This window comes from Marmota marmota, unplaced genomic scaffold (assembly GCF_001458135.2).
Source record: "Marmota marmota marmota unplaced genomic scaffold, marMar, whole genome shotgun sequence".
In the NCBI taxonomy this organism is placed as follows: domain Eukaryota; kingdom Metazoa; phylum Chordata; class Mammalia; order Rodentia; family Sciuridae; genus Marmota; species Marmota marmota.
The window spans coordinates 8,909,908-8,930,306 of NW_025999977.1; the positions used below are offsets into that span (position 1 = coordinate 8,909,908).

General features: G+C 36.8%; 1 protein-coding gene and 1 pseudogene across 3 annotated transcripts in view; both read left to right on the forward strand.

Annotated features, from left to right (window-relative positions):
* The first annotated feature begins 65 nt into the window (after window positions 1-65).
* LOC107137246 (WD repeat containing planar cell polarity effector) overlaps window positions 66-20,399 on the forward strand; it is a 487,063-nt gene continuing 466,729 nt past the window's right edge. For 2 of the 3 annotated variants that reach the window (XM_048804219.1, XM_048804220.1), the window contains exons 1-2: window positions 66-668; window positions 2,453-2,554. The gene's annotated coding sequence lies outside the window, so the exon portion shown is untranslated. The remainder of the gene's footprint in view (window positions 669-2,452; window positions 2,555-20,399) is intronic. The other variant, XM_048804222.1, reaches the window with a different exon arrangement.
* On the forward strand, window positions 17,698-19,589 carry LOC107137096 (annotated as a pseudogene).

Genomic DNA, 20,399 nt, shown 5'->3' on the forward strand with positions numbered 1-20,399 from the left:
TCTTCATTTTTTTTTTTTTTTTTTTTTTTTTTAATATTTATTTTTTAGTTTTCGGCGGACACAACATCTTTGTTTGTATGTGGTGCTGAGGATCGAACCCGGGCCGCACGCATGCCAGGCGAGGGCGCTACCGCTTGAGCCACATCCCCAGCCCCAATACCTCAGTTTTAACAGTAGAGTCATGACTAAAATTTATAAATATGAAAATAAATATAATATTTGTAAACATTAAATGTTCCTAGCTAAGCTTTTCATTTTCCAGAAAAACTTCTCATCTCGTGTACTCTGTTTCTGTTTTAATAACCATCTTTGCAAACATCCACCTCAAAAAAGTTGAAGTCTTAGCAGTCATAGCTAACATGTATTATGTGCTTCAATATGCCAGGCGCTATGCTTTCTTTTTTTTTTAATCTCCTTTAATCTCACAGGAGTTTCTGGGGGAAAAAAAAATGACTTGAACACATTTTCCTGACCTCTACCTTCCCCCACTCCTATTCCTTACTGGAGCAAAATTCAAGGACAAAAAGCAACTAACAAAAACCTCTGGAGTTAATCTGTTCTTCTGAGGACAACTGTGAGTTTTCCAGAGGAGAAAATGGTGTGCGACATGTGAAGTCTGTTGGCTGGGAAAGCTGATTCCTGTCTCAGAAGAAAAGGGATCTACACAGGTAGATGCAGTCATTCTCTTTCCAGGTGTCTGCCGGGGAGGAAGTGTTTCTCTCATACTTGGACAGTCTGAGAACAAAGAAGTTCCTTCTTCCCTCCTTTCAGTGAAGGGGTCTCAATTTGTCAGCTTCTCTGGCTTTGGGCTAGAATATAGTTCTTGAAATATCCTAGGACCAGAAGCAATGACATCAACTGGGAACTCAGAACTTATTAGAAATGCAATTCTCAAGCCTTTCTACAGGCCCTTAAATCAGAAACTGGAAGTGTATCTTAATAATATTTAATAAGATTGTGGTAAACACTCAAGTTTGAAAACCACTAGGTTATCAGAGGGGAGATCTGTGTGTGTGTGTGTGTGTGTGTGTGCGCGCGCGCGCGCACGCACACGCACACCCACACACTACTAGGGATTGAATCCAGTAGTGCTTTACCTCTGAGTTATATCTCCAACCTCCACCCCCTTTTAAAAAAAATATTTATTTATTTTAGTTTTAGGTGGACACAATATCTTTATTTTATTTTTATGTGGTGCTGAGGATCAAACCAAGTGCCTCATGCATGCTAGATGAGTGCTCTACCTCTGAGCTCCAGCCCCAGCCCCAGTCCCATCTCCAACCCCTTTTTATTTTGTATTTTGAGACAGGGTCTCCCTAAGTTCCCCAGGCTGTCCTCCTGCCTCAGCCCTCGGCCACTCATTCCTAGTCATTGCGATTACAGGTTGTGCTACCACACCCAGCTTGAGTAGACAGTTTAATTTCTTCCATTTGTCTGGTTTATCAGTGTTAGAGAAACCAGACCTCCTAGCCTCTAAAAATGTTGATGAACTCATAGCATTAGTAAAGCACAGGAAATTATAATACATATGAGTTTATTAATTTGACGGAGATTTGCCAACTGATCAATTGGAAAGGAGCAGAAAAAATAGTCAAATATTATAACTTCAATAACTTCAATCATAATAACAACTTTCTTAGTGCTCCTGATAAAAATTGAGGCTTATAAAGGTTAAATAATTTGTTCAACGTCACACCACCCAATAAGTAACAGAATCAAAATTTGAATCCAGGGCTGTCTGATTTGATTCTAAGTCCTCTCTCTCTCCCTTACCCTCCATTTCTTAATTGAGTATACTTCAACTGTTTCTATAGAATCTTTTTTCTTTAAACTTTGTTTTAAATTGTGATAAAGCATTGCAGAGGATACATAAGAAAAATGAATGTGTGTATTTATTTGTATATTTTATACATATACATATATACATTTACATATACCTATCAAGAGAGATAAAAATTTATGTTTATATGTATTTCATTACGTCGCCAACACCTATAAAATAATCACCATCACACAGAACAAAAATAGAACATTGCAGCAAGCCACTAAATGCCTCTTTATTCCTCCTGAAGGTCACCATAAACTTGACTGTTTTATAATTGTTTCCTGCTTTTCCTTATTAAATCACCTCTATAATTATTTTTAAAATAACATAATTAGTTGTTCTGTTTCCCTCTTTTAAACTTTATGTGAAAGAAATAATACTGTGTATATTTTCTTTGGCCCTACTTCTCTTGCATAACTTTATGTTTGTGACATTCATCCATGTTAAATGTAGCCATGGTTCGTTTCCATTGGTATATAGTGTTTTATTGAATGAATAGTAAACATTTTATTTACCCTGGAATTCTTTTTTTTAATTTGTGCTATCACTCTCATAATTCAGACATTTATTAAATGGTTTCTTAGTACTTTAATTTTCTCTGGGGCCCCTAACTATTCTGATCTCTAGGCTCTCCCCTGCTGCTGCCAGAGGAAACTTTCTGAAGGTCAACACTGATCATGTCGATCCTGTTAAAAGGAATTATAGAAGAAGAAGAAAAAAGGCTGAGAGGTAGGCCGTGACCACATTATTCAGGTTATTGAGAACTATTGTAATGATTGCAGTTTTTATTCTAAGGGCTGTTGTTGTGAGCAAGCTATGTATGCTGTTGACATAGACTGGACATGTGTGTTCTCTCCACAATATCATAATTTATTGAATAACAATAAATTCACAAGCTACATCACTTTCGTTGGCTTTAATTCACCAAGTATTCATGGTTCACTTGGTAGCCATGAGCAGGGTAATCATAGGTTCTTTTATTGCATTCCACTCTTAATGACTAAGGTCTGTAACACTCAAATCACACATCACACTTTACCCAATGATATATGGTTACAGAACAGTGAAGAAAGGGTCAAGGTGGCCACAGTGTTTCAAGTGCACTGAGAGCTAAGGCAGACAGCAAGTGTAAATGCAAAAGAGTCACTGCAGGTAGTCAGATAAGATTTTGAACTAGCTAAGAACTTGTTCACAGTGTGGAGTGTTCAGGGCATAGAACTTGTTCCAAGTGAGGGTCCAGGTGACAGGCAGTTTCAAAGTGGACTGCATCAAGCGAGGAGATTGAGCTAAGCCAAAGCCCCAGGGATGAAGTTGGGAATTTGTGGTCTGTTGCTCATGTGAGGAGTTTACTGGATGGTCTAAGATGACAGGTGGTGTGTGCTGCTGTGCCACCATCTTCGGTGCCTCTCCCTTTATGTATCTCAGGTGGGGGGTGTGCATGATTCAGTGGTCTGGTACATTTTAAAAGCTCACAGGCCTGGTTTCTCTGATATGGGTTTGATATCCTTATACATCCATGTGCTTCTAATTTAATTTGTTAAATTCACAGGTGGTCATTTTTTTTATTAGCATGAATAATTTATCAGTTTGTGCCTTGATAATTGTGCTGTGCACCTGGGGTAGTTGTTATTAATTATTATTATTTTGATAAATTCTGTATGTATAATTTATGGTGGTTATCTATTTGTTCAGACAAGTCCCCAAATTATTCTGCCTTTGCATTTGGTTTCAAAATATAGTAACTCAGGACTAGGCACTGCTGTTCTATATAACGTGGAGTAACTCAGAGCTGGGCACAGCTCTCCACAAAATAATGAAAAGCTCTTTATAGCTGATAGCTTTGGCTTTTTTCTAAGTTTGGAGGACTCCTGCTTTAGAGTCCCCAAACCATCTAATCCGACTCTTTTGATAATTATGCCTATAAGAATCCAACCAAGTTTTCTAGGCCCTTGTTATGCTCTGGCCCACAGTCCCTTGGGATTATAACTGAACACAACGGGTTCACCCCCAGATGAGTACAAAGCCAATAAGCACAACCAAGAGATAAAAGAATGAAAAGAAGTTTATCACTTGCACCCATAAAGGAGAGCATTGAGGATAATTTCCAAAGCAGTGTCTCTCCCAGAACAACAACAACAAAGCAAGAGGCTTTTTGGGGGGAAATGCATGTATATTGATTTTGGAAAGTCTTATCATCATGTGTGGAGATGGACACATTCCTGAGTACGTTGAATTCAAGGTCATACTTCTTCATACGACACATGTTGAAAATGGTGGGCAGGAACAGACCCTGGGTAGGCAATTTAGCATTGCAATGAGACTATAGTGAGCAAAGTTTAGGTCATGGAGAAGAGTGTGGGTCAGAGTAACATGTGGCTTGTTCCTTGTGGTCTTCTCTGGAGGGCCTTACCGGAAACAACATGAAGAAATGTTAACAGTCACTTAAAATGGCAGCAGTTTTCTCTTCACCTTCCACCCCACAAGTGTAGGAATTTGCTCCTAAAACGTCCTGCTCAGCAGCTAACAGAATCCCGTCAGCTGCTGGTTAAGTTCTCTCAGGCCTGGCCCCACTTTTTGCCAATTCTCTTTCATTTCTTTGTAATCAACTGTTAAGTGATGAGCATATCTCATAGGAGGGGCTTATAAGCTAGTGCCCTTATGGATGAAATGCCAAGACTATTGATAGTATAACAATCAATTATACTAAAAATGGCAAGTGAAACAAAAAATGAACTAATGAACAGAGAATCCTAAGATTTAGTTCAAAATATCACCCGAGTGCTTAGGATTCAGGACTTTCAAGTGTCTTGACAAACACCTCTGATTCATACCACCATTAAGAGTAACGAGAATCACATGATGTGAAAACGAGAACTATAGACATAAAACACAGACTATCATTTTAGTGTAGGGGTTGCTGAAATTTTTCTGTAACAGGCCGGAAAGTGAATCTTTTCACCTTTGCAAGGCATAGCATCTCTTCCAACTTCTCTTGCTTTGCAAGGTGAAAAAAGTCATAATTGGGCTTGGCAGTGGTTACATAAAATTGTATTGGTGGCCAAGATTTGGGCAGAGCCTGTAGTTTCTCAACCCCTGCCTTCATATCCAGTTTCACTTCTTGCTACATTAGTTGTTTGGGTTTTTTCATCCATATTTTTTATTAATATCTAATTTACATTCAATAAATGCAGCAGCTCTTAAATACAGTATTTGATGAGTTTTTGACAAGCCATTAACCTGTATGATCAGCATCCTTGTCAAGATTTAGAACATTCCCACTGCCCCAGGAAGTGCCTTCTAGTCCATCACCTCTCTGCCCCCAGAGCTTAACCACTGCTCTGATGTTTATGCCCACAGATTTCAATATGCCTATTCTTTTTTTTTTAAAGAGAGAGTATGAGAGAGAAAGAGAGAGAATTTTTTTAATATTTATTTTTTTTTAGTTTTCAGCGGACACAACATCTTTGTTTGTATGTGGTGCTGAGGATCGAACCCGGGCCGCAAGCATGCCAGGTGAGCACGCTACCGCTTGAGCCACATCCCCAGCCCTCAATATGCCTATTCTTAAGCTTCATTTAAATAAAATTACACACTGTCTACATCTCTAAATATGTCTTTCACTTTTTGTAGATATGTTTCATCCTCAGTCTTTGAATGCCTGTTCAATGTCCACTCATTTGTGAGAGTCACCCATGTTATTGAGAATACCAGTATTTTGTGACAAGTTTACTCTTTATTGCTGGGCATTATTTCATCGTATGAATGTGCCACTGTTTTATGAATACATCTATATAAGTTTCCTAGGGCTACCTTAACAAATTACCACAAGTCTGGTGACTTAAAATGACATCTCACATTTCTGGAAGTCAGAAGCCTAAAATCAAGGTGTTGGCCAGGCTGTACTCCCTCTGAAGAGCCTGGGGGAGAATCTTTCCTGATTTCTTCCAGCTTTGGGTGGTTTCAGATGTTCCTCAGCGGTGGTAGAATAACTCCATTCATTCTCTGTCTTCTCACAGCCTGCCTCGTCATGTCTCTGTCTGTCCTCTCCTCTTCTACAGACAGTGTCAGGGGACTTAGCACCCATCCTATTCAAGGATGATCCCATCTCAAGATTCTTAATTGTATCTACAAAGATCCTTTCCCCAAATAAGGTCACATTCACAGGTTCCAGATGGACACATCTTTAGCGAGCCACCATTCAACCCACTGTAGAATCACAGTTTATCAAGTCACCTAATGATATCATCTAAACTATGTCTTTTTTTTCCTTTTCTTTTTCTATTTTTAATAAAGCTGCTCTGAATATTCTTATACAAGGCTTTTTGTAGATACATTTTCAGTCTTACGGTCTTTGATTGCCAGTTCTAATTATTTTTTTATATAAAATGTGATTTTCTTTTTAGTAATAATTATTCATAATAATGTTTTTCATTTTGGCAGGAGTTTCTGTAAGAATTTATCAGTCTGCATACATCTGTCTTCAATATTTTGTATAAGTTGAAAACACAATAATGTCAAGAGATAGGATATGGAATTATACTAAGTTTCTTCATTTTTGTTTCTTAAGATACTATTAAGAAACAAACAAGTTTCAGCTTTGCTTTTATTTAGCTTCTTAATGTAACAATGCCTGATTAAAGTGAAAACAAAACCAAAAACAAAACAAAGCTTGTTCTCATACTGTCATTCCTTTCATTTTGTTACTTGATGAGCGCTTGCAATCGTTACCTCTAATAAATTTGATATATTTATCTTAGTTGAGAATGACTGACACTGACCATTCCACTGGCATGAAATTAAATGCAGCTCTTTAATTAAAAAAAAAAAAGCCATCCATCTGGGTTATACTCCCACCCTTCTATTCTGATAGACCCAGCTTTAACAGAACTGCTGGGATTTGGGTTGGATGGAGGCTTTTGCCTGTCAGGCTGCCCCTCTACATTGAAAACTTCATAGAGGGCAGGGCCTCCCTCATGCCTCTGTGTATCTTCTAACTCCAGTCGCAGCCCTGTGCTTTCTTAACCTTCCAAGAGTTTCCTGAAAAAATAGTGCTGTGGGAAAAAAAGAAGGAAGGGAGTACCCTCTTTGTAGTAGAGCAATTCTACTAATGCAGAACAGTTCCAGCTAATAATAAATGGTTCCTTTTTAAATCTGTTGGAAAGTCTCCAGGACAATTATTTATTACACAGGTGGTTTCTTATTGAATTTGCTTCCTTTATTCAAAAATTCTAGGAACTGATGATTGGGTACACTACTCACTTACGAAAGCAATTTAAAATACTACCCATGTCCTGTTGGCACTTGACAAGTAAAACAGAGAAAATCAGAGAGTTCTCATTATACTTTTTTGATAGCTGCAAGAAACAGTCCTATGAGTGGTTTGGAGGTTTTTTTAAACAGGTACAGAATAATAGGCTTTATCATACTACCCTAGTCTTTTGCAATGTTTGTAAATCAAAAATCTTACTTTATCTTTTTGAAAAGTGTAGCTCTGGGGTTGTTGGCTCAGTGGGTACAGCGCTTGCCTAGCATGTGTGAGACTCTGGGTTAAATTCTCAGCACAACATATAAATAAATAAAATAAAGGTCTAATGACAACTAAAAAAATTATTAAAAGAAAAAAATTTTAAAAAGAAGTGTAGCTCCAACTTTACTATTGGAATAGAATTACCTTGAAACATTTGGGCTAATGACTGGAATTTTACTAATCCTAATTTCCATTGTAACTTTATTCTGTTCCTTTGATTTTCATTTTAATTTTAGTAGTCCTATCTCTGAAATTAGAGTTGACAAACATGCTCTTTTGAAACCCTAATTTCTTCATTTTTGACACAATTATCTACAGGTTGAGGTTTAACAGAAGAGACAGTGAAGATATGCTAGGTAGTGTAACTCACATGTTTTTAAAGATATATAAATGATATTTTTAAAAAACACAATTTAAAATCAATGAACATTTTAAAATGATTTTGTAAGTGGCATTATTTACCAGATTTCTTGTATTGTTGGCCAGTTTTTTTTAACCTCTTCTAGTTTGGAGATATTTTCAGCTATAATAACAAAATAACAGACTAATAAATCTGAACCAAGAGGGATCTATTTGTCTAACATAAGAATTAGGCACTTGCTGGCACTGATTTAAGAGTTTAATGCCAGGTCTCTAAATTGCTATCCCTGTGATTCCCTTTACCCTCTCTTTATGGTCACAAGATGGATGAAAAATCTCCAAGCATCACAGCTGTTTTCAAAGACAGGAAACTGGAAGCACTACTAGACAGAGCTTTCTACTTGGCTCTTTTTTTCTCCTTCCTTCCTTCCTTCCTTCCTTCCTTCCTTCCTTCCTTCCTTCCTTCCTTCCTTCCTTCCTTCCTTCCTTCTTCCCTCCCTCCCCCCTCTTTCTTTCTTTCTAAACCAGGAAAGACATCTTTCTCAAATTATCCATTTAGTAGATTTTCCATTGAAGAAATGTGTCACCTGAGTATCCCTAGATATAAAGGAAGATGAGGAAATGAGTATCTACTTTCAGTTATGTAACTGAAGGCAAGGAAGAAAAGGTTGGAATGGCTTTTGGGGAAACACATATTGCATATACTAGGTGCTTGGTAAGTACATGTCAAATGACCTTTAGTTTTAAACAGAGCTAAAGTTCAGGTATACACCTGCCCTTTTATTATCTGTCCTACTAAATTTACCTTTTCTTTTCCTCATTTTCATAGCTGTGCTGATTATCAGCAAGCAATTTGTTGAGTGTCTATGATATGAAATACATTAGTATTTACTCTGTGACTGGAAAGAGAATGAGGACTGACTTTATAGACATTTATCCATTCACTCAAAAAAATATTTATTGCATGACTACTATGTGCCAGATACTATTCTAGGTTTTTGAGATATATCTGTAAGCAAGACAAAGAACCCTGCCCCGAGGGTGACTATATTCTAATAGAGCATATTTATATATTAACACTTAAGTTGGATTTTCATTAATATGAAAGGGAAGTGTATTTCATTCAAAGGTAACAGCAAGAGCACAGACAGGGAAGTGGGAGTACACAAGTCATGTTTGGAGAGCATCGAGTAGCTCCGGAAAGTATAGAATACATGAAGAGGAATCAAAGCGTAGGTTGGTGTCAGGTTGTGAAGGGTTATAATGGGGCAAGTGAAAGTTTTGCCAAATGCACTTATATCTTGCAAAGTTAGTACCAAAGCTTACCTGATGGCTTCACCTGGAGAATCCACAGACACTTTGAAATTGCCATGTTTCACGTGGACTCATTCTGTTTCTGCCAATTCCCTTTCTTCTTCTGTATTTCCCAACTAATTTGGTAAATGGCACTGCTACTTCTTTAGCTTAGGCCTTCATTGTTTCTTACCTGGGCTGTTGCTATTCTCTTCCCCCTGTAATCTCACATTCCTTTAATCCATTCCTCTCAAACTGCTTTGAGAAAAAGTTATTTTCCCTCCTAAAATTTAAGTAATCCAGATGTCAGATGAGGGGAGGAGGTACAGATTACATAATACACAGATTACAGAACTATAAACTTGGGGAGTAGGGGAATATGGATTTATATTTGAATCAGTTTTGTATTACCATGTAACAAATTTAGAGGCTTAAAACAATATGCACTTGTTATTTCTGCTTAGGATCTCACAAAGCCAAATCAAAGTGGGGATAGGGCTGTGTCCTCATCTGTAGGCTTGACTGGGAAAGTCTCTACTCCCAAATTCACTCAGTTTGTTAGAAAAATGCATTGCCTGTGTTTGTGGGGGTGAGGGTCCTGGTTTCCTTCTGGTCATGGCTGGGGGCTGCCCTTAACACCTAGGGGCCATCTGTAATTCTAGAGGTCACCTACAATCTGTTGCCACATGAGCTTTTCTAACTTGGCTGCACAAACACAGGCAATGCATTTTTCTAACAAAATGAGGGCTGGGGATGTGGCTCAAGCGGTAGCATGCTCGCCTGGCATGCGTGCAGCCCAGGTTCGATCCTCAGCACCACATACAGACAAAGATGTTGTGCCTGCCGAAAACTGAAAAATAAATATTAAAAAGTTCTCTCTCTCTGTTTAAAAAAAAATTAAAAAAAATAAATAAATTACCTTTTTGTCTTGACAAAATAGATTAGTGAAATGTTGCAGAGTAGTTTGGATTCTCACTACAGTGTAAGTAGGAAATACTGTGGATGAAAAATTTCATTTAAGAAAAAATATTTCTCATGAAGAAATTAAAGGAAACAGATTAAATACTCTATATTTTGCCATGTGAGCGACTGGAAAATTTTTTTAGTATGATGTTAGTGTAATTTTAGTAAACTCCTGTCTAAAATAGCACTTCTAATACAGATCATAACACATAGCTCAGAGCCTCATAACCACAGGTATTTTATTGACATGATGAGCTTTGAGTGAATTAGAAGTCTTAATGTTCCAAAATGAAAGTTCAGTTTCCTTGGATTTTATATAGTCACTGCTTGTAATAATTCAACAAGAACACTGAGTACCTATCATATGGATCTGTTATTTCCTTTGTTGGTTTGATTATTTTCTGACAGATGGCTTCCATAAGATATTTGTGAACTTCATTAATTTAGTATAATGTTGTTTCCTGAGATTTATTTTTTGGCTTTAAAAGTACTATAATTTAGAACTGAATTACAAGAAAACTCATCTTCTTTGTTTTAATCCTAAATTTCTTTCTAATAAAGCAATTCTGTTTCCAGTATTCCTTCCTGCAGAACTTTTGTTGTTAAAACTATTCACAATTTGAGATAAGAGACAAATTATTGTGATAAGACTTGGAGAAAGAAAACCATTCTTACAGTGGTTTTAAACTTATTTTTTTTTTACTGATATGTTTGTAAGAGATTAGTAGAAGTCTTTTATATATTATTGAGAATAGGGTTCTGTATTAATAATTTATGGTACATTTCTGTTAAACTGCTTTCAAATTATTTTGAAATGAAATGAAGGATTTTATTCACTAGAATAGCTATGGCATTGCCTCTTCTAAATGCTGGGAGGTAGTGTACTTCTTCCTACTCTTTGTGTTTCAATGTGGAGGGACTTTCCCAGAAAAGGAGTCCTCTGGCCTCTTACCCAACCTGGTTGGTGACTGTCAGCCATTAATGCACAGATCATACTTAGGTAGAACTAGTCTGTTAACATGACAGACTAGTTCTACCTAAGTATTTTATATATATATATGATATATATATTATACCTATATAAGCCAAGCTGAGTCCGTTTCAAGTTCTCTTCTAGAATCTAGTTTAAGGGAAGGGATAGGTGTGAGGAAGGGCAGAGAATGTCAGGAAACATTGACAAGTGTGTTTGGCCCTCAGCCCTAACCCTCATTCCACAAATAGCTTTATCAATAATAAAAGTGATATTTTGACCTCTAACTGTCTGACTGCAATTGGGGTCACTGAGATCCCTTCTAGTTCTGAAATGTAGTGGACTTAAATGGGATTAGATGGATGAACTCACTGAAGACTGATGTCCCCAACAGAAGGTAATATGCTTGTCAAAATTCCTCTAGGGCTGGGCTGCAGCTCAGGGGCAGAGAACTTGCCTAGCATGCTGAAGACTGGGTTCGCTCCTGAGCACCACATAAAGATAAACAAATAAAATAAAGGAATTCTGTCTGTCTACAACTACAAAAAATATATAAATAAATAAAAATACCTCTACTTCTTGATTTAAATTATGGCCCCTGACACTTTTCTTTCTATAAGGGAGAATAAAACTGAATAAACTTGGCATTACTTGGGTAGATAAAAGCAAAATCTTTTATCTCCAGCCAAACATATCATGGCATAGACACTGTAAATGGCAAGGCTGGACCATCAGGAGACAGGCCTGAGGAAGAGAGGCTTGAAGGAAGAGAGCTATACTGCCATGAGTTTTGAGAATTCTCCTAGGTTATTCTCCAGATGCTCACCAATGCTATTTTGCAAAGGTGGAATCTAGCCACATTGCAATTTGAAGGAAAAGGGCACCTTCTTGGAGTTAGGATATGAGCATCTAGCTTGTTCTGCAGGACATTTCTATGCTCCAAAAGCCTGGAATAGGAACTAAGAAAACTACTTCTCTTTAATTTGCTTGGAAAAGTAGGCTACCAGTCCTTCTCTGGGTATGAAGATGAGAATTAACAGATAAAACTTCATAGTTGGTCACAATTGCATTACCAAGTGAAATATCACCTAGAGAAACCTGTTCTGAAGGAAAATTCAAAGGAAGCTACAACTCAATGTCAGTTTTTCTTGCTCTGTTAACTTATAGTTTTCTGGTGATAGAAGAGATTTGGTAATAGAAAATTGAAAGAACTACATTAAATTAAATATAAAAGCATGATGTGTGATTGTCATTAATGTCAAGTACATATCTGAAATTAAACACTGAAACCATGTGTACTTTTGTTCATTTCTTTTTTCTTTTTCTTTTCTTTTTTCTTTTTTTGGTACCAGTGATTGAACTCAGGTCACTCGACCACTGAGTCACATCCCTAGCCCTATTTTGTATTTTATTAGAGACAGGTTCTCACTGAGTTGCTTACCACCTTGGTTATATTGCTGAGGCTGGCTTTGAACTTGCGATCCTCCTGCCTCTGCCTCCGGAGCCACTGGGATTACAGGCGTGTGCCACCGTGCCCGGCCTGTACTTGTGTTCAATAATTTAAATTCCCAAAGTATGTCTGAAAATGCCTTGATGTAATTGAATATTGAGTTTCATATATAGTGAATGAAATTAAGCAGAGCTCAGGCCCAAGCTCAACCTCCTCAGTGGGCAAGTTACTAGGAAATAATCTTTTTTCTCTTTTCATGTTGGTTTTGTACAAATAATGAAACATAGTAAATAATTGTAATATCTTAATAATAATTTCTATAGTATGAGCTTTAAGAATTACAAAAGAAAAAAAATTTTAAAAATAAAGAGGTAGGGGGTTCCAGCAGATGGCAAGTGCTGATTAATTATGTAACTCAGTACTTAAAGTTACTTAGGCAGGAAGCCAAATTTTTCAACATTTTTTATGTGCTAGTTCTATATTATTCAATAATATAAAAAATAATACTTTTCTGGTTTACATGGTACAAATTCTGTGAAAAAAAATACCATACAATTTTTAGCATGTATTCCATATATTTATTGATTGAAAATAAAATAATACTTTGAAAACTTATTCACTGTACCTAGACCAGAAAAATTTTCCTATATTGTCGTTGGCCTATACAGGTTTAAAAAAATATTAAAAAAATGTATGTGGAGCCAGGTATGGTGGCACATGGTTGTAATCCCAGTGACTGAGGCAGGAGGATTGCAAATTTGAAGCCAGCCTCAGCAACTTAGGGAGGCCCACAACTACTTAGCAAAACTCTGTCTCAATTGAGGGTATCTTTTTTTGCAGTTCAAAGCATTCTCATGGATCTATCTGTCTCACCCTTTGAGTGCTGTTTCAACCTGATTAANAAAAAAAAAAAAAAAAAAAAGAGGGGCTGGGAATGTGGCTCAAGCGATAACGCGCTCGCCTGGCATGAACAGGGCGCTGGGTTCGATCCTCAGCACCACATAAAAATAAAATAAAGATGTTGTGTCCACCAAAAACTAAAAAATAAATATTAAAAAAAAATTCTCTCTCTCTCTCTCCCCAGCCCCCTTTAAAAGAAAAAAAGAGGGGCAGGGCTGGGGATGTGGCTTAGTTGTTAAGTGATAAAGCACCCTTGGTACCAGGATAAAAATTTAAAAATGTATGTGGAGAGGAGACACATTGCTTCAATCTAAAAGTGATCAGCAAGAGTTCTGCAAAATTATAATTCTTCTATTGTTTTTAGCACAATCTTAAGAAATTATTGGAAGTGACTTGGGGCATTGCTCTGAGCATGGAACATTCTACCTAAACTCTACTTACCTGAAGTACTAGGTTTTACACCTGTACCTGTTCAAGAAATACACCCTTTTCAAATGGTAATAAGAAAAATCTCGGGATTTTCACTTGAGTTAACCTCCCAATTTCTCCAGATTTATATCTGCAATAGGCAGTAATCTTTCCAACCTACTTCTGAACTTCTGATTGTCTTGTTTGCTTGATTATTTACTTATATACAGGAAAATATACATGGTTTTCACTACCATGTTTGATGCTGTAGAAAGATAAATATAATGAACAAAATATGGTCTCTGCCTTTAAAGAATTTATGATCTTTTTTTTTCTTGCATGATACCATAACAGGAGAGAGAGGTCTCAAGAAAGGCTATTTCCATAAGTCAAGATCCAGAAATGCAGCTGCTTTGAGCTTTGTAACCGCTATACAAAGTAACATTCTGTCATCCAAATAAAGGGAACCCAAGAGCTTGTCAAATGGCTCTGAAATATTTACCAGACCTCAATTAGAGTTTTCTTAGGCGTAAGTTATATATTGCATTCTGTTGTGAATACCATTTGGATACCTTCTAAAAGCCTAAAATGCCTTCTTTAGGAGCAGTGATCCCATAAAGAGTCATTAGACTTTGAGATATCAAGGACTAATAAAATACATGTAATTTTTTATTAAGAGCTAATATTTTTCTTTTCTTTTATTCCTCTTTTTAAGTCAAGGAAGAACATCAAAAAACAAAAAACAAACAAACAAAAAAACCCCAAACTAGAACAATTTTTATCCTCATTATTCCATAAAAAGAAGAAAATTTTAATGAATTTATCTCTTCCAAAATGAAAGAAAGATATGTCAGAGCTGAGGGCAGTCCTTTAAACTGAATGAAGTTAGCTCACCACATTGCCCTTATTTTTTTCATTTTTCCCAAGCCAATGAAACTGCTATAGTTTGCATCTGGAATGACCCCCCAAAGGCCCATGTGTTAAAGGGTTTGTTCCCCAAGCTTGGCTCTATTAAGAGAGGAGAAACTTTAAGAAGTGGAGCCTACTGGAGATCTTTCAGTCCTTGGGGTTATACCCTTAAAGGGGATTATGGCACCCCATCCATTCTCTGCCTTTTTCACTTCCTGCCGTGAGATGAGCCGTTTTGCTCTGCCATACTCTCCTACCATGTAATGCTGCCTTGGACTTAAAAGCAGCAAGACCAACTGATGATCATGAAGGGGAACTTCTAAAACTGAGACAAAGTAAACATTATCCTTTTTACAAACGATTACCTCAGGTATTTGTTACAGTAACAGAAAGCAGGCTAACACAGAGACCTTATTTACCAACACTCTTGGACCCATGAGAGTGCAAGCTTGGGATCAGCAAGCTTCTGGCCCAGTGGCCAAATTTGGACTTTAGCCTGTACTTTAACTGAAGTTCAATCTAATAATTAAAAAAATATATATTTGTAAAGGGTTACAAATAAAAAAGAAATAGAAAAAGAATATGAGACAAAGGCTCATATTGTGAGTGGCCCATGAACTCTGAAATATGTACTATAGAGCCTTTTACAGAAAAATGTGCCTCTTGCTAAGCCTCTTGCCTAATCACCCTGGAATTAGATCTCTTTAGAAGGGACTCTGATGCAAATGATTGAGGTTAGTATTGAATCGCTGTCATCACTAGGGGTAACATTCAGGAAAGACTGGAGTCAAAGATACTTTGGTACATTTACTTAAATTTCTACTGACTGAGACCTCTGGCAACTACTGAATCCCAGTCCTCTCATTGGTAACTTGATAATTGTTGAGGTCATTTCCAAACCTAAAACTCTGTTTCTAAGATACAACTAATCTTCTGTGGTTTAGCCTCCTTGATACTGAGTTGTTCCTCTCGAATTCAATAACTAGCAAGATACTTGTGAGCCTTCTTACTTATTCCTTATAGGCTACATTTCTTGGACATCTGTGTTCACTTTGACTAAAATGAATTTTTTTCTTGATTAATTTTCCTGACTAAAGATCTCTTTTGGAATGCAAGAGACAAATGGTGTTTTCAAATATTTATCTTTTTACAAAGAAGCTCAATTTTTATTATAATTATTAATGTATATTAATTGTACAAATTATGGGTTTTACTGTGACATTTCCATACATGCACATACCGTGATTTGCTCATGTTCCCCCCACTTTTGCCCCCTTACTCTGCCTCTCTTCCTCCTTCCCACTCCCCTTTCCCTTTCCTAATAGTACCAAAAAAGCTTAATTTTAATTTTCAACATGAAAGAATCAAAAATGTCATATTCATCCAAGGTTAGACATGTTATTTACCATGAATTCAGTTTCTAAAAAAACCTCATATGTTAAAGAATCATCCTAAGACTTCCTATAAGTAGGTAACAGATAAATTATCAAGGAAAACTTAGAAGAATTCAGGATAGACTTTACATTAAACTTAAACATTTTTAATATGTACGACCACTTATTAGTTTGAGAACAGTTGCACTGTTTTTTGAAAAAGCAGCTGAAGTCAATTGGACTGCAAGAATTTTAGAGCTCACCATAATTTGCATCAAGGAAGTTGGTAGAAAGAGGAGCCTAGCGGTGAAGTCACCATGGTAAAGGGAGTCTGGTGCTTCCCAGGCAAAGTAAATGTGGATCTAATTCCTGTCTGAAAGCAGGAAGGAGAACTAGAACAATACCCAATGATGACTATAGGAAGTTTCCTTTTCTTCAAAACCCTGCCTGAGAAATACCTTTCTGCACAGAAATACTTTTCCACTTCCTCATACTTAGATTTTCTTTTCCTCAAACTTACTTTGTAGGTATAGTTCTATATTTTTTCAATGGGTTGGTATTCTGTTAGATGATGTTAAGTGAGAACAAGATCACATTTTAAATATATATATATATATATATATATATATATATATATATATACACACACACANATATATATATATATATATATATATATATATATTTTATACTATACATCTTCCTTTATAATCTCCACATTTTAGAAATATTTTTTAAAGATAGAGAGAGAGAGAATTTTTTTAATGTTTATTTTTCAGTTTTCGGTGGACACAACATCTTTATTTTATTTTTATGTGGTGCTGAGGATCGAACCCAGCGCCCCGTTCATGCCAGGAGAGCGTGTTATTGCTTGAGCCACATCCCCAGCCCCACATTTTAGAAATATTATTGATAATTCTGAGTAACTTTTGTGTGTGCGCGCAAGAGTCATTATTTTACTTCTTTGAATTTTTTTTTATACTGGGGATTAAACCCCAGAGCACTTTAGCCCTGAGCTACATCCCCAGTCCTTTTTATTTTATTTATTTCATATTTTAAATTGATTTTTTATATATGACAGTGGAATGCATTACAATTCATGTTACACATATAGAGCACAATTTTTCATATCTCTGGTTGTATATAAAGTATATTCACACCAATTTGTGTTTTCATACATGTACTTTGGATAATGATGCCCATCACATTCCACCATCATTTCCTTACCCTTTCACCCCTCTGCCCTGTCTAGAGTTCATCTATTCCTCCTATGCTCTCCCTCCCTACCCTCTATCAATCACCCTCCTTATATCAGAGAAAACATTTGGCATTTGTTTTTTTGGGATTGGCTAACTTCACTTAGCATTATCTTCTCTAACTCCATCAATTTACCTGCAAATGCCATGATTTTATTCTCTTTATTGCTGAGTAATATTCCATTGTGTTTATATGCCACATTTTTTTATCCATTCATTTACTGAAGGGCTTATAGGTTGGTTGTACAGTTTAGCTATTGTGAATTGTGCTGCTATAAACATTGATGTGGTTGTGACCCTATAATATGCTGTTTTTAAGTCCTTTGGGTATAGACTAAGGAGAGGGATAGCTGGGTCAAATGGTGGTCCCATTCCCAGTTTTCTAAGGAATCTCCATACTGCTTTCCATATTGGCTGCACCAATTTGCAATCCCACTAGCACTGTATGAGTTTACCTTTTTCCCCACATCCTTGCCAACAATTATTGCGGTTTGTTTTCATAATAGCTGCCAGTATGACAGGAATGAAATGAAATCTTAGAGTAGTTTTGATTTTTGAGCAACTTTTAAAAAATGATTTATTATAAATCATTTGGATAATGTCTAAGTAAGCCCAATTAGAAAGGCCAATCTGAATTGTCAAATATTTTAAGATTAATAAAATCTTATTCATCTCATGAACATAATATTTATTTATCGGGTTCATTTATAGAAATCTGCTTTAATGCATTCACAACAATGGTCTGCAATTGGCATATGGCTTATTGAATAATATATAGTTTCTTTTAAAGGTTTTGATAATAATTTTTTCTATTCATTAGTTTAAATTAATAACTACACAGTGGACTATATGCCACTGAGATCTTTGAGAGCAGAGTGTAAATATTTTATTTGTCTCTGTTAACCTAGAATTTAATAAATTCTAGTATATAGTAGTCCCTTGCCGAAGTCTGGCTGGGCACAAATCACTAGCCACTCAAGCAGGAACAAACTTTATTTCCGAACTCCTGCGAACGCCAGGCAGGAGGCCTTTCCCCGGGAGACACCACACACCAACCGGAAATCCCACCACCGGAACTTCACCAACAACGCGAACTCTTCAGGAATCCCCGGGAGAGCTCAACCGGAACTCAAGGGGAACTCCGTGAGAACTCAAAAGTCATCATCTTAATGGTTCACTGGCGTCACCTCTCAACCACTACTTCTGGCAAAAATGCCATGCGTCCTCCCGACTTGGCTGTGGCCCTCAACAGTCCCTCAATAAATGCTTATCAAATTAAGTTGGATAATTAAGTGAACAAGAGGCATTTTAACATTGGATATGCTATTTGCTAAATTTGAGAAAGAAAAACTTTGTTCTTGTTTTGAGAAGCAGTGTCACAAATACATATTAGTTTGCTAGGGCTGTCATGACATAGTACCACAAATTGGCTTAAACAACAGATGTCTGAGGCCAGATGTCTGAGATGAAGATGCTAGACTTCTTCTGAAGGCTGGAGGGAAGGATCTGTTCCATGCCACTCTCCTAGGCTTGAGATGGCTGCCTTCTCTGTTTCCTCACAATGTTTTCCCTCTACGTTTCCTCTTCTTATACATACACAGTCATATGAGGGCCTACAATAATGTCCCTGTTTGGTTTTTTTTATTTGTCAATGAACTTTATTTTATTTATATGTGGTGCTGAGGATTGAACCCAGTGCCTCACTCATGCTAGGCAAGCACTCTACCACTGAGCCACAGTCCCAACCCGGGCCTCATTTAAACTTTATTAAAGTTAATAAAGAACCTATAACCATTTTCTCCATCTACTGGGAAGGACATTGGTGTGGAGGACAGTAACTGCCATGGCTTCTGGCGCTTTGGTGAAATCTCAGATGTGGGGTCTTCTGGCCAATCGTCTGCAGTTTCATATTGTTGGAGCATTCACGGTTGCCCTGGGGGTTGCAGTTCTCTATAAGTTTGGTGTGGCTGAACCAAATAAGAAGGCATATGCGATTTCTACAGAAATTATGATTCCATGAAAGATTTTTTTTAATGTTAATTTTTTAGTTTTAGGTGGACACAATATCTTTATTTTACATTTATGTGGTGCTGAGGATCGAACCCAGTGCCTCGTGCATGCTAGGCGAGTGCTCTACCACTGAGCCACAACCCCAGCCCCCATGAAAGATTTTTGAGGAGATGAGGAGGGGTGGAATCTTTCAGAGTGCAAAGTGATTTTAGAATATTAAAAATTTCTTTGGATTGAGGTCCTTAGAAGTTTGTACTGACTTGCACTCCTGAACTATAAAACATGAATATGTGAGCTAAGGAATAGTTTTTCTTGGTAAATAAACAATTAACAAATACTGTAAAACAAACAAAGAAATGAAAGACCCTATAACAAAATAAGGCCACATTCTGAGATATTGGGATTTTAGGATTTCACCATATGAATTTTGTTGATACAGAAAGATACAACTGAACCTATAACAGATACTAAAAAACTAGAGTCCGAATTACTATTCTTGCAGTATAACTGAATAAATGCATTCATGCTCTAAAAAATTACACTTGAATCCAGCATCCAAGTTAGTGTCCAGGCTTCAGCTTCAATGAGCTGCCTCTAGGGAATTTTATATTGAAAAAATTAATCAGGTTGAAACAGCACTCAAAGGGTGAGACAGATAGATCCATGAGAATGCTTTGAACTGCAAAAAAAGATACCCTCAATTTAGACAGAGTTAAGTAATAGGATATTTATGATTACACCTGACCAGAAACCCTGAGGTAGAGAAACTTTAAGACTATTTAATTCAACATATAAAGGACCCTTTTTTCCCCATTGTTTCCCTCTCCTTAATAAAAATTCTCCTTATGATCATGTAATAGCTGTAGCAAATGCATGCTTCATAACTCGACAGGATAAATTTCAGCATACAGCAAGAAGCTGTGGCTTTCTTCTATTTTTTTTTTTTTTAAGTAGGGAAACATTTATCAGAAGACTTTCAACAGGCTTTTCCTCCTGACTCAATGCTGAGCAGACCCATGTCTACAACAGCTACCAGCAAAGGCAATGGGAGAAACTTGTTTGGGTTAGATGAATCAGGATTTACTTTTTGGAAGCAATCAGTGCCTCCTGATGCACATGGACACAAAGAGAGAGGTGAGTATCTGAACAAAAGTA